This window comes from Polyergus mexicanus, unplaced genomic scaffold (genome assembly GCF_030449975.1).
Source record: "Polyergus mexicanus isolate NDT 795.1 unplaced genomic scaffold, iyPolMexi1.0 SCAF_25, whole genome shotgun sequence".
NCBI lineage: Eukaryota > Metazoa > Arthropoda > Insecta > Hymenoptera > Formicidae > Polyergus > Polyergus mexicanus.
The window spans coordinates 2101578-2117860 of record NW_027223345.1 but is presented as its reverse complement, the minus strand read 5'-3'; the positions used below and the strand labels follow the sequence as shown (position 1 = coordinate 2117860).

The 16283-nt window shown below is 38.2% G+C and overlaps 1 pseudogene; it reads left to right on the top strand.

Annotated features, from left to right (window-relative positions):
- Positions 1-12037: 12037 nt before the first annotated feature.
- On the top strand, positions 12038-13446 carry LOC138943054 (uncharacterized; annotated as a pseudogene).
- The last annotated feature ends 2837 nt before the right edge of the window (positions 13447-16283 follow it).

Sequence of the window (16283 nt, the reverse complement as noted above, 5' to 3'; positions counted from 1 at the left end):
AAGCAGTGGTATCAACGCAGAGTACTGCCATTTATCATGAATCGAGAAAAATGTTTCAGACAAATTGTATGTGTTTTTAGCCAAAGATTCCGAATATGCAATAAAAAATAGGGGTTCCCATTTAAGATTTCAAACTTGCCCCCCCTCACCGCCCAGGGGAAGGGGTGGGGGGGCTCATTTTAACGTCATTGTACGTCCCCCTCGAAATGACAAAATTTTGATTCTAAACATTTTTTCGTAGTGTGCTTATTTTTCGAGTTATTTGGCTGCCTAAGTTAAAATGGGTCACCCTGTATACTATAAATAATAAAGGTCCTAATACAGATCCTTGCGGTACTCCATATTCTGTGGTCATTAATTTAGACCATTTATTATTAAATTGAACCTCCTGTGTTCTATCCTTTAAATATGATCTTAACCATTCTATAACCATTCCCCTAATTCCATATTGATATAATTTCTCTAATAATCTTTCTCTATCTATTGTTTCAAAAGCTCGCTTAAGATCCATGAAAATTACCCCTACCATTTTTGCCTCACTAACTATCAATTTCCATTCATCAATGACTGTTTAAATCGCTGTTTCACACGAATACTGTTTTCTAAAGCCCGACTGATGTTTCTAAAGTGTCAAAGAGGTTTGTAAGATATTCTTGATAAGGTAATCCTGTTACTTCTTCGGGGATTGTAAAAGATGAAGGTACACGAGGAAGATGTCCTAAGACTAAAGAGTAAGGGGTATAGTTTGTTCCTTCGTGTACGGAAGTGTTATATGCGAACATTGCGGGGTGTATGTGTTCGTCCCATTCTTTATTTTGGTTAATATACATTTTCAAATATTCGGTTAGAACATGATGCGAGCGTTCTATGGAACCGTTAGACTGCGGGTAATAAGCGGTCGTGCGATACTGTTTGATTTTAAAATAGCTTGCTATGGTCTTCATGAGAGATGTGAAGAAGGTGGGAGCTTGGTCAGTTAACAGGGCTCTAGAAGCTCCATATACACAAATAAAGTCCTTGATAAAAGCTTCTGCGATAGAAAGAGAGTCGGCATTTTGAAAAGGAGAAGCGACACAGTATTTGGTTAGAAGGTCTTGAATGGTAAGGATATAGGAGTTGTTTCGACTAGTAGTTGGCAAAGGTCCTACTACATCCATGGATATTTTATCAAATGCGGCTCCAGGAGTATCTATTATTAGCATTGGTTGTTTAGTTTTTACCCTAGTTAGTTTTTTAATCTGACAGTTTCTACAGTTTTTAATATATTATGTCCTAATTGGAGGACAAAATTGGAGGACACAAAGGAATAACAAAAACTTATTTGTTATTCCTTTGTGTCCTCCAATTTTGGTCGCATGCTTCTCATAAATAATATTTTGTCTTTCATGCAGGTCAGGATTCCGTATTAAGGATTTGCAAATTGTTATAGTTACAGGCAAGTCTAATAGGAATCTCTTGAAGTTCTTGTACATGAAGATCCAGGGAATTGAGTCATATTGATCGTTTTGTGCTATACTAATGGTTTTTAGATTTAATTCGGTTATGGCATCGCGTAATGACCGAATGCAATTTAAGATATCATTCTGTTCGATAGGGGTTCTATCATCTTGTTTTATTGGAATGTTTATCAGAAGTTTTTCGTTATTTAGATTAGTAATACGTGCTCTAGTAAATGTAAGTTCCTCGTAATTTGGAAGTTTGTTTTCTTTGTGATAATCCTTAGCTCCTTTATCGAAAGGGGTTCCGTTAAGAGTGGTGAATATAACGTGATGATCTCTCCTAGTGAGTAAAGAGTCACGTGTTTAATTAATCTTAAAGGGGTTTTCGTCGTCCGATGATTTAGGTTGGGGAAATGCAGATTCGACATCATCTGTTTCGCTTCCGGATTCTTTGTTCGCGATCACGGACTCGTCTTCGTCCGATTCTACTGTTGGATCATTTACCTCTCTATCTGAATTTATTGTATCAGGGAATTGGAATTGTTGTTCATTACTAATTATTGCAGGAGGGGTTAATAAGGCGTCTTCCGTCATATTTCTAATTTTTATTTGTTGCTGAGGATTTATAAGCGTGTTTTCATTAGGTGAGAAACTAATGGATGGTCTAGATTGTTGGATAGCCGTTTGGTATGAAAAAAGGGATTCGTTAGAGCTTTCGTTCACAGTTGTTAAAGGGAGCAGAGAAGCATCAGAAGTCGGCGGGTTTCGAGAGAAAGCGTCTGCTACCACATTAATTTTTCCTGCTTGGTAATTGATTACATAATCGTAACTGGAAAGCTTTAACCTCCATTTCCAGAGTCTTGAGCTGGGGTCCTTTATCGAGTGCGGCCAGACCAAGGGTTTGTGGTCTGTCAGTATGGTGAATCGCCTGCCGTGTGGCGAAAGTACGCAACGCAGTACACAACTGCTAGGGACTCCTTCTCGATCGTTGAATATCTTCCTTCTGCGTCGTTCAGTGTTCTGGAAATGTATGATATTGGAAAATCTTTCCCGATATCTCCTTGGCTCAATACTCCTATGGAAGCAGTGGTATCAACGCAGAGTACTAGGAACGGCTTGCTGAAATTAGGGTATTGCAAAACAGGTTCCCTACATAATTCGCGTATTAAAGTATTGAATGCTTTTTCCTGAGATGAGGTCCAGACAAAAGGTTTATCTTTCTTTAAAAGATCCGTTAATGGTTTAGTTATTTTCGAGAAGGTTTTTTATAAATCGTCGGTAGTATCCTACTAACCCTAGGAACTGTTTTATATTTTTATAATTTTTTGGGATTGGAAAGTGTTTTACTGCGTTATTCTTACTGGGATCTGGTCTTACACCGTCATTCCCTATAATATGCCCTAGGTAAGCCACTTCGTGCCTTAAGAATTGGCACTTGTCAGGCTGTAGTTGGAGATTTGCTTCTTTTAATCTTTGCATTAATTCTTTGATTTTTACATCGTGTTCTTCTAAGGATCTTGCATAAACAACTATATCGTTTAGGTAAACGAACTATTCGTTTACCTAAACGATATAGTTGCAATCCGGTGAGGACGTTATCCATCAAGCGTTGAAATGTTGCGGGTGCGTTCTTAAGACCAAAGGGCATCCGCTGGTATTCATAATGACCATATGGCGTGGAGAAAGCTGTCTTCTCCTGATCCTCGGGGACCATAGGTATCTGATGAAACCCTTGTGCGAGGTCGAAAATAGAAAAGTATTTTGCACTACCCAACTGGTCTAATATTTCTATAATATTAGGCAGTGGGTATGCATCTCCTACCGTTTTTTCATTTAGTTTGCGAAAATCGATCACCATCCTTCATTTCCTTTGTCCGTCGGCCGCAGATTTTTTGGGGACGATCCATAAAGGTGCGTTGAATGGTGATGTTGAAGGCATTATTATCTTGTCTTTTAGAAATTTTGTTACTTGCCTGTCTATTTCCTTTTTATGAACTGGCGGGTGTCTGTATTGTTTTACATGTATTGGTATGTTGTCTGTGGTTGGAATAGTATGTTTAATTGAAGTGGTAAACTTGAGGTTTTCTCCTGGAAGATAGAAACAGTCTCCATATTCTTTGAGTATGGTATTAACGTGGTCCGTTTTTTCCTCGTTTAGATGTTTGGTATTTATAATGGATTTAAGTCGCTCGATACGACTGAGGGATACGGGAGATGCTGGAAGCAGATCAGTTGTATCCTGGAGTCTAGAAAATGCTGGCTGCGCAGTATGTTCAATAAAAGGACCTTGGTCTTGTAACTCCGGAAGAGTGTTAAATAAGATTGATTCAGAAGATTTCCCATCTTTGGAGAGCTCTCCTTGGCTCATAAGAGGCTCTGTCATCTCCCTGGAAGCGCGAGATTGAGCAGAGTCAATTGAATCAGCGAAGTTAGTAGTAAAAAGCTTGTTCGAGCTCATGGAATTAGTATTATTTGCATATAGAAGATCCTCAAGTAATATCGACTCTGGAAGTGCGTTAATAGAATCCTTGAGGCTCGAAGATGCTAGCGAGGCATCTTGAGTAATGGCAAGACCTTCATAATCTTTTGAAACAGAAGATTTCCCGATTTCGGAGAGCTCTCCATGGCTCGTAAGATTTACAGAAATAGAAGAATTCAGTGGAGTTGGATGCTCCTCAGAGTCATCCGGTATAAAATAATCCTCAAGGGGCATCGAGTAGACCTCTATGGTGTAGTCCTGTTCTGTCAAATTATAAGCCTTAATATGCCCCTTCCCTCGGGAATTTTTGACAAGTGCTTCACCCAGAAGCCCTAATCCCTTTATTGGCTCGTTTCGAGGAATATAGCCTTCCTTCTTTTCAGGATTTGTTATGTTGAACGCAATGTCAACGATGGTGCGCGATTTTCTCATTTTGTAAAACGGTATTTGTACGTTGTCAAAAGTTAGACATTCTTGCTTATAATCGATGATAGTGTGACGTCTTAGCCGCAAGTCAGATTTTTATTTAAATAACATATTTATTGTTAATACACCCACAGGAGGTGAAAGAAGTAAAAATCTATTCGTTCAAAGCAAAGATCTAACTTGTAAAATAGTATTCATACTTGCGAGTCATCCCGTATGTAGCCAACACTCGAGCGCGCCAACGGGTGACGCAGAAATAACCATCATATATAGACCATAAGAATAATTAATAATTTATATTTGCATTGCACACCTAGGCAGACAATTCGAACGCTTTAAAATTATAACACACACACACATATATATATATATATATGTGTGTGTGTTATAATTTTATTATATATATATATATATATATATACATATATATATATATATACGAATATACAAAAGATCTTTTAATAGACGATAACTTTTAATAAGCAAAACTAACTTCTAAAGCATTAAATTCAATAAGAAAATACACGTAAAAAGAATGAAACAATGAATAATGCAAATGTAACGTCATTGACTAACAAATGCGCGTCCCGTACGAACATAGCAAAATGGGACATTGGTACATGCTTTAACTTTAAGTACACATACATTTATATGCACACCATAACATTTAACTTTATATTATTTTATATCCTTTATTTAGTAGCATTAAGAATCTTCGTACGCACTTATATACTCTATACTATGCGCTCACGAATCCTATATAAGGGGGCGTTCTTCATTATTAATAATGCGTTTAGCAATAAGAAGCTAGGAATATAAGAAATAATATTTTATTCACTGTAGTATTATAAGAGTTTTATAAGAGTCTTAAACAGTGCATTGTATGCGGACTAGCCGTTGATCGATATTCTTATCCGCCCGCTCGATAAGATTAAGCCGGACAAACAAGTTGGAATGTTGCGAGGCTATGATATAGCTGTCCTTCTCGCACAGAGATCCCTACCAGCGACGCTTCCACTTGCCATCGCTCCTGCCCATGGGTCTCCCACCAGCACCAGGAAGCCTAAGGCAAAAGCATAGGAAGAGTATCCCACCATCTACAACGAGGCGATCCCACTAAAACATCGCTCCCACCAACACCTGAAGACCGGAGGAGCTCAGTCGAGCTCGACGTCCAGCATTATTAATTCATCGCTTAAACTGTTAACACGTTTACTACTTTGACTCTGAATTACTACTTCGACCAGTTAGCATTTAATAATCCGGCGTACGCATCGTCAAACTCCAGTACGAGTCTTTAAGACTTTTATATACACACTCCATTGTAAAGAATGAGTTTACCAGCCGCTAGTCTAGCGACTGTAATATTACTAATTTAACGTTGAATATAAAATAAAGTGATCTTATATAGTGCAACGATTCGCAATTATTTAACGACCGGCCATTCCTACATCCTCGATCAGCCCTCGTTCGCTGTAGTCAGTAAAACAGCCAATTCTTTGGAACCTTCGGAAGACCATTCACAGGAAGGAATCCAACGTGCCAAGAGGACGTACTCTAGCATATATTCATAAATATAAATCTGGTAAGTTAAGGTAACTCCGATTTCACAGTGACAAGTTGAAGCTTTCTGATCCCTGGCAAACTCGGTGAATTGCAGAGTGGCCAAAAATAATACTTTTCTATTTAAATAAATCACAAATAAATACTTACCAGTAAAGAACAAATAAATATAATAGCTATTGAAGAAATAACAGAGAACCTTGGAACAAACTAATTTATAGCTATTTTCAATAAAACTTATACCGTCACGTTTTTAATAAATTACTTAATGATAGTAATTTAAAAATAATTTTTTTTTTCTAACTTCAAATACCGAGACGTGACATATAAAAATTTGATGGCAGCGGTGGGATCGCAGAAGCCAACTTGTCATTTTCTTTACTATTGTTCTAATAATCATACTTTATTTCAGAAAGTGAATTGTGCGCGATATAACGCTCAATTTGAGTCTCTGTTAATATTTCTCAGATTTTTCTTGAATCTTTCGCGAACTACAGTGCCGTTATAATTTTACTTAATTACTAAATAACGCGTCATTTAGACTTTATTCATTCTATTTTTACACTTCGTACTCGTGTTCGATTTTATTAATGTTGTTAGAATTCTGCGATTATTCTCGGCTGTGTGTGCTTTGATTGCAACATTAAAACGGCATAGTGACCTTCTGACGCTGCGAGTTTAGAGCGAATATACTTCGCTCCTTGCTGTGAAGGAATTCTTGAACAATACCTGGTTCTGTGACAGTGTCCGGTAGCTGGTATATACGCCGCTCGTCACTTGTAACAGGAGCGATTCTCTCAAGTGCAGGCCAGATTTCGCACGTTGAGAACGCGAATGTAACACAGACATCAGTGTTTAAATATCTTTATAAAGCCAATGAGACACACCACGCAGTAGGGAAGTGATTGATTTTTGTGAGAGTGAAAGCCAGCTCTTTGTAGCGCCGCGAATTCGAAGCGACGGCTCCGAGCGGATAAACCGCCTGTCGTTGCTTTGAGTTTTTTTTTGTGTACATACGATAGACGGAGAGTAGTGCAGGCAAGATTCCGCACACTCTTTCTTGTTCCTTCTCTTTAGTGCAGGCCAGATTCCGCACATTGAGATTGGAATGAGATGACGGATATCGTTATGTGGGCAAAATAAGTGCCTCAGAGAATCACTGCATGAAACTGAAATCAATCCTTATTCAAATTTTGTGAAACTTGCGCGTGTTCTTTGTAAACGGAATCGAGAGCGACGGCTTCGAGCGGATAGACCGCCCGTTGTTGCTCCAAAATCCTTTACTATCAATAGACCGTTGAGAGTGGTGAGGAAACGCCGCATGCTCTCGCCCTGTTCGTTCCTTCTAGTGCAGGCCAGATTCCGCACATTCGGAACAAAACGAGGGACGGATATTGTGAAAGAAAGACATGCCAAGAACGCGTCGCGCCGGTCGTAGAAACCAGCTTCGACGTCAAATAAGAGCGCATCTCAGAGAATTAGCGAACCGTTCCGTCGGGACCGACACTACAGACAATTCTAGTATCCCGGTTCGTGAGCAGTTAAATGAGAAAGGAAGTTTCGTTTACCAATTAATTCCGATCACGGTCGAGCAATCTCCGCTACCATATTCAGAAATCCCGGAGAACGATCCGCGTCGTGAATATTACGAAAAAACTCAATACGAAAAGACTCAAATTCGAAACGTTAGCGCCAGCAACGAATAAAGAAACATATATACTATTGCTATTTCCATATTATACTATTTGTGTGTGTTTTATTATATCCTACCATATAATTGCATACCTTATTTTCAGAATATTCCTATATCTCATTGTATTGCCTATCTTTCAATATATATATATATATACTAAATAACTTCTCGTTACTATGTCATTGTTGCTTACAAGGTGAAATAAAATTCATGTGTCCGCACAGATTTTCGAGACCCCTTACGCCGATTTACGTAGTACCGACCCCTCCCCCAATAACGGGACAAGTCTATTTTTGTCAAAGAGAACGGTATATATTAAACAAAGGGTTGGAACTACACTTTGTCAAGAGTGTTGTGTTACAATAGATCCTTCTGAAAAACCGAATTGGCGTAAAGTTTTCAGACATACTTTAATAATTGGCGGAATCTTTACCAGTCATTATTGTGACGAATGTCGAAAAAGATTAACTCTCTTTAGAATCGGGAACGAATGCTTTGAATGTTTCCTAAGATTTACCGAATTTCAAGAGGAATTGCCTGAAGCAACACTTAATGACGATACTACGGTTTTAACAATAGAAGCATACGAAGAAGAACTTTGAATAAATAAAAAAAAATAATATATATATATATATTCCTTAGATAAGAATCTTTTATTATTGCAAAATATATATACCACAATTACTATCTTTGACATTCAATGCATAGATACCATTTATTGCATTTATTATTATTTGCTTGAGTTTTACTATTCACGATTTTGCTACAAGAATTTATAAAGTAACTTTAAAAACTCATAAAAACATTCTTATTTTATTATCATATTATTACATGCACATATATATATTTCTTTTGTTATACTGCTACTATATTCTTACGATTCTATTTAACCACTATACAGTTTTCGTTATTATCTATGTACTGATTTATCACGCTGTCTTTATTTTATTGTACTATATCATATTCTTACAGGATTAAAAGGGACCATACCATTTTAATCGTACGTATTGTATTAATCTTATATTCTCGTATCTTATACCTTACAGGATTGCATAACCATTATCTCAATCATTACTAATTACAATTAAAATTTAAATCATGGCTCACAATACGAGATCGCATAGCTTGAACATAGTTTCAGAATCAGAGAGAAAACAAAAGAACGTGAGTGACCGTGAGAGACCGGCTGATCTCATCGATGCGAACTCGCTACTCGACGTCCTCTCTAAAATACAGTCAGAATTATCGCAATTGCGCTGACTTCCGGAACAGATAAATAATTTAGAGCAACGCGTAAACGAAGCCTCGCGCGCCGCGTCTGCATACGAAGAATGCCTTGATGACCGAATACGTGAGGAACCCCCTGTAGTTATGCCAACTCTGAAATTAAAAGATGTAGTTGCTAATATTCCCCAGTTTAACGGATACAAAATCTCAGTTTTCCAGTTCGCCCGAGCATGCGAACGTGCTCGCGACGTATTGAGTCAAGGAGAAATCGGGAAAGATTTACCAATATCAAACATTTCCAGAACACTGAACGACGCAAAGGGAAGATATTCAACGATCGAGAAAGAGTGCCTAGCAGTTGTGTACTGCGTTGCGTACTTTCGCCACTACCTGTACGGCAGGCGATTCACTATACTGACAGACCACAAACCCTTGGTCTGGCTGCACTCGATAAAGGACCCCAACTCAAGACTCTGGAAATGGAGGTTAAAGCTTTCCGGTTACAATTATGTAATCAATTACCAAGCAGGAAAACTTAATGTGGTAGCAGACGCTTTCTCTCGAAACCCGCCGACTTCTGATGCTTCTCTGCTCCCTTTAACAACTGTGAACGAAAGCTCTAACGAATCCCTTTTTTCATACCAAACGGCTATCCAACAATCTAGACCATCCATTAGTTTCTCACCTAATGAAAACACGCTTATAAATCCTCAGCAACAAATAATAATTAGAAATATGACGGAAGACGCCTTATTAACCCCTCCTGCAATAATTAGTAATGAACAACAATTCCAATTCCCTGATACAATAAATTCAGATAGAGAGGTAAATGATCCAACAGTAGAATCGGACGAAGACGAGTCCGTGATCGCGAACAAAGAATCCGGAAGCGAAACAGATGATGTCGAATCTGCATCTCCCCAACCTAAATCATCGGACGACGAAAACCCTTTCAAGATTAACGAAACACGTGACTCTTTACTCACTAGGAGAGATCGTTATATTCACCACTCTTAACGGAACTCCTTTCGATAAAGGAGCTAAGGATTATCATAAAGAAAACAAACTTCCAAGTTACGAAGAACTTACGTTTACTAGAGCACGTATCACTAATCTAAATAACGGAAAACTTCTGATGAACATTCCAATAGAACAAGATGATAGAACCCCTATCGAACAGAATGATATCTTAAATTGCATTCGGTCATTACGCGATGCCATAACCGAATTAAATCTGAAAACTATTAGCATAGCATAAAACGATCTATATGACTCAATTCCCTGGATTTTCATGTACAAGAACCTCAAAAGATTCCTATTAGACTTGCCTATAACTATAACAATTTGTAAATCTTTAATACGAAATCCCGACCTGCATGAAAGACAAAATATTATCTATGAGAAGCATGCGACCAAAATTGGAGGACAGAAAGGAATAACAAAAACTTATAATAGAATTAGACAAAATTACTACTGGCCAACTATGAAGAAGGACATACAGGAATATATTAAAAACTGTAGAAACTGCCAGATTACAAAACTAACTAGGGTAAAAACTAAACAACCAATGCTAATAACAGATACTCCTGGAGCCGCATTTGATAAAATATCCATGGATGTAGTAGGACCTTTGCCAACTACTAGTCGAAACAATTCTTATATCCTTACAATCCAAGACCTTCTAACCAAATACTGTGTCGCTTCTATCCTATTCAAAATGCCGACTCTCTTTCTATCGCAGAAGCTTTTATCAAAGACTTTATTTGTATATATGGAGCTCCTAGAGCCCTGTTAACTGACCAAGCTCCCACCTTTTTCACATCTCTCATGAAGACCATAGCAAGCTATTTTAAAATCAAACAGTATCGCACAACCGCTTATTACCCGCAGTCTAACGGTTTCATAGAACGCTCGCATCATGTTCTAACCAAATATTTGAAAATGTATATTAACCAAAATAAAGAATGGGATGAACACATACACCCCGCAATGTTCGTATATAACACTTCCGTACACGAAGGAACAAACTATACTCCCTACTCTTTAATCTTTGGACATCTTCCTCGTGTACCTTCATCTTTTACAATTCCCGAAGAAGTAACAGAACTACCTTATCAAGAATATCTTACAAACCTCTTTGATACTTTAGAAACATCCCAACGATTAGCAAGACAGAATTTAATAAAGTCAAAAGAAAAAAGTAAAAAGCATTATGACTAAAGAATTAACGTTCAAAACTTTAGAGTCAATGATAAAGTCTATCTACTAAAAGAACCTACTAAGGGAAAATTTGACGACCAGTATACGGGACCATACAGAATCATCGAAATGTTATCAATGAATAACACAAGAATAGACTTTCACGGAAAACCACGCGTAATCCACGTAAACAAGTTAAAGTTGTGCAAGGGCACATATTATATAGATCCGGGTTGAAGGAAAGTGCAAGAGAAGGAAACTTTTGTAAGCGTAGCCTGGACCCCCGGATCTAGTAGTATTAGAAATCTTGGAATATTTTCGTTATAATCCTAATTAAATGTACTCATAAACGCAGACGCTTTACACATTTTTGTAACACAAAACAACACGAACAAGCCATATTATTCGCGCGTTTATACTTAAATATGATATTTCTATTTTAAGGTTTACCACGTCTCGATACTTCTACTTACCACATTGCTCTCTGGCACATCGGCAATAATAGCATATGATTGTGGAGGAGCTTACTTGAATGTAACTACTGTGTCCCTACTACGTTCAGGCGAATGCGATATCGACATTGAAACACCTGCAACCGTTAACACGTATATACAACTACTGCAACTATCAAGCTACGCGCAAACACATGTAACTCAATGCAAGGTAGAAATTTTAAGAACGATATACCATTGTGGAATGCACTCTCACCTTTCGGCTGTCCACAATGGTTACGCAAATTACTTACAAGAAACATCTCGCGCTAGATGCATCCAAATGCATAAAGAAGGCTTTTTGAAAGTAGGAACCGCGGAAATTATAGATGGTCTTAGATCAAACCACACATACTATAGAAGTATCACGCTCGCAGGTAAAGTAAATGTAGACGGAACTTGTAAAGGAATTCAATACTCAGACTACTACGGCACATGGGATGACGTAATAGTCCAAGCAACCGTAAAAACCTCTCTCAAGGATTCGTACGTACCAGTCAAATTAAATGCAGGGAAAATAATGTTAAAATCAGGCACAGTTTGTGAACTAGCGGAAGAATCTTGCATAGACTCGGACGATGGGTATACATTTTGGGAAGGAGTACCGAATACTGCATGCGGATTTGAATCATACGATGTATTATACGAGGGCTCATCCACTAAGATCCAAGGCCTCCTAGATTCCCGAAACACAACAGTCTTCGTTCTAGAATCACAGGATACTACATTTGCCTTAACACTTACACGCAAACATACCATCTGTGGTTATACTCTATATGGCACTGAGCACCCAAAGCTATTTATTTTCGAAACCCAGAAGGGTAACATTTTCAAAGCAAGATCCAAAATTACGGTGACAAATTTAGATCTATTTACATACACTAACTCAAAATTCGTATAAGTCGAAAAATATATAAGAAATCAAATCACTTCATTATACAGAGACATTATTACGCAAAAGTGTGAGCTAGAAAAACAGGTGATTGAAAACACCTTGTCTCTGGCAGCGATGCAACCGGACGAATTCGCCTATCGAATGATGAAATCACCTGGCTATATGGCAGTGACTTTAGGCGAAGGAATCCATATCATTAAATGCATAGCCATAGAAGTCGCTTTGCGGAAAACCAACACTTGCCATACGGAACTACCCGTGACTTTCAGAAACGCTTCTCTATTTATGACACCAAAATCACATATAGTAATCAGACACAGTACTATAAGGGACTGTAACCCATTACTCCCGATCCTATATAATATTGAAGGGACATGGCTCCAATTCAATCCTACTCCATCCATGGCAACCTCCCCACACGAAATTAAACCTCTTACAAAATTATCTTGGAAATACCTAGCCCCTAAATCTTTAGCCACTAGCGGCATTTATTCACAACAAGATTTAGACAAACTAAGAGACCATATTATGTTCCTGCAGAGAAAAACGCAGTTTTACATACCATCGCCCGAGGCTTTACCGGACAGTCGATACATTTCGACACGGTTTCATTACAAAACTTATTAGACGAGGGCGCGTTAAACAAAATCTATAATAATACATTAACGAAAATTTGGGACGGTTTCACTACGTTCGGCGCAGCAACCGCCGGCGTATTCGGAATATTTATAATCATAAGAATAATAAAAATTGTATTTGACACATTAATACACGGCTATGCGTTACACGCAGCTTATGGCTGTAGCCTACATTTACTCGGAGCAATCTGGAGCTCTTTCACACACTTACTATTGTATCTGGCGAACAGACCACAACAACAGCCGCAACCAGATGAGAATCTCGAAAATCCACCGGAACGCACAAACACAAACGTGGTACCCAATGCGCCAGCCGAAAATACAGAACCACACATCATACCTATTGTATATACATTTCGAGACATGCGTGCCAGACTGGACGAACAAATTTCGTAATAAAATTCTTTTAACCCGAAATTTAATCTAAGGGGGGTGGTGTGACGTCCTAGCAGCACGTCTATTTTTTAAATAAACATTGAATTATTATTAATGCACCCATAGGAGGTGAAAAGAATAAAATCCAAGGAAAATTGTTCGTTCATATAGAGAAAGCAATATTAAACTCAGTATCCGTATTTACGAGTCACCCAGTATATAACCAACGCTCAAGAGCAAGCGGGTGACACAATAATAACCATATTTATATCTGCATACAGTAATATTAAGAATTTTATATTATTTAGCACTATAAATTATTACTAGTATTTTACGACCACCGTGTATATAAATTTTACACGTATAAACCACATACACATCACATAAGCATATCTGCATAAGGTAAAAACCCGTGCACCCCATAAGAGAACAGTATAATAAATTTTATATCCATACTAATTGAAAACCCGGTATATCCAAAATTGTACGAAACAGTAGAGATAGGTCTCTAGAATAAGAATCCGTCTTTAAAATCTCAATTCTGTCTTTTGCGCACATTTTATACATGCAATTGATGTGTATATACGTATGCATATACAGGGTGATTCAAAACAACCTTCTGTCCTTACAATGTCATATACTTGACACTATTCTAAGACGATTTTTTATATGCCAAAATTTTTTCCGAGGCTTAGTTTTTAAATTATAAGCTAAAATAGTTAACGAATTACGGGCCGCGTACACAAGGCAGGCAGGAGCGGAGCAACTCACCCCAATCCCATACTGGTGATTACGTGAGGCGCTCGCTGCGATTAACTGTTTGCTACATGGGGTGTATGTGTGAGAGAGAACGTATACGCGTATACACACAAATACACATTCTCTCTTTCTCACTCACTGACTCTTACCTTGTATGTAGAGATTCGTTGCCCTTATACGACTCAATAAGTAATATTTCCGTGTGATACAACGAGTAACTAGCAAACTTTTTTTCACTCACAAATTGTACCACTTATCGAACTTTTACGTATTAATCCACGCACTTTATCGATAAACTGAATTTATTAAAAAAAACGATGTTATTATACGTCATTATATTTTCATATTTTATAGTTTTATGTTTTCGAAACTATCGAATTTACAATGTCGGAGGCTTCAGCCGATCACGGGACACATGATAGCGTCCGCGTCGATCACGCGTAATGTGATACATTCAGTTGTTCGGCAGCCGGCAACGCTAGTACTGATATAACTTGCTTGTGTCGTCGCGCAGTTTCCGCATCGAATAACGCGTTTCTTTCTTCGAGATATTTTAATAATTAATCGGTAGTAATCGGTAGATTGTGATTAACCGTTATAATCGTTAATAAATTCAATTTATCGATAAAGTGCGTAGATTAATTCGTAAAAGTTCGATAAGTGGTACAATTTATGAGTGAAAAAAGTTTGCTAGTTACTCGTTCTATCATACGGAAGTATTATTTATTGAGTCGTATGAGGGCAACGAATTACTACATAAAAGGTAAGAATCAGTGTGACAGAGAGAGAGAGAGAGAGAGAGAGAGAGAGAGAGAGAGAGAGACAGAGAGAGACAGAGAGAGAGACAGAGTGCATGTGTGCAATCAGCTGTTTACTATATGCGATGGATATAAAAGAGAAAGACAAAGAAGAGAGAAAGAGAGTGCGTGTGTGCGATCAGCTGTTTGCTACATACGATGAGTGTAAAAGAGACAGAGAGGGAGAAAGAGACAGAGAGGGAGAAGAGAGAGAGAGAGAGAGAGAGAGAGAGAGAGAGAGAGAGAGAGAGAGAGAGAGAGAGAGAGAGAGAGAGAGAGAGAGAGAGAGAGAGAGAGAGAGAGAGAGAATGTGTATGTGTGTGTATACGCGTATACGTTCTCTCTCACACATACACTCCATCGTATGTAGCAAACAGTTGATCGCAGCAAGCGCCTCACGTAATCACCAGCATCGGACGGTGAGTTGCGCCACCCCTGCCTACCTCGCGTACGCGGCCCGTAATTCGTTAACTATTTTGGCTTGTAATTTAAAAACTAAGCCTCGAAAAAAATTTTGGCAAAGGAAAAATCGTCTTAGAATAGTGTCAAGTATATGACATTGTAAGGACAGAAGGTTATTCTGAATCACCCTGTATATATATATATATATATATATAATGGCTACTTTGACGATACCAAACTTTCATCGCTTATATCTGTGTATTAAAATAAAATATCAGAAATGTACGCACGTACGTATATTATTTGGATATTTGGATATTTGAATATTTGAATGAGCATACTTGTAGTACAATAAAAAAGTCAGTGAGACTATGTAAGAGCTTGACGACGCGAAACGCCGGATTACTATCCGCTTGATTCAGAGTTAAACTAGTAACGTGTTAACCGTTTGGCTTCTCGAAGTAGTAAGACGTGTTAACCGTATGACTTCCAGAATAGTAATGCTGGATGTCGGGCTCGCACTGAGCTCCTCCGGTCTTCAGGTGTTGGTGGGAGAGATGCTGCAGTGGGATCGCCTCTTTGTAGATGGTGGGATATTCTTCCTATGCTTTTGCCTTAGGCTTCCTGATGGTGGGAGACCCATGGGCGGAAGTAATGGCAAGTTGAAGCGCCGCTGGTAGGGATCTCTGTGCGAGAAGGACAGCTATATCGTAGTCTCGCAGCATCCCAACTTGTTTGTCCGGCTTAATTTTATCGAGCGGGCGGATAAGAATATTGATCGACGGCTAGTCTGCATACCATGCACAGTTTAAGACTCTTATAAAACTTTATAATGCTACAGTGAATAAAATATTATTTCTTATACTCTTAGCTTCTTATTGCTAAATGCATTATTAATAA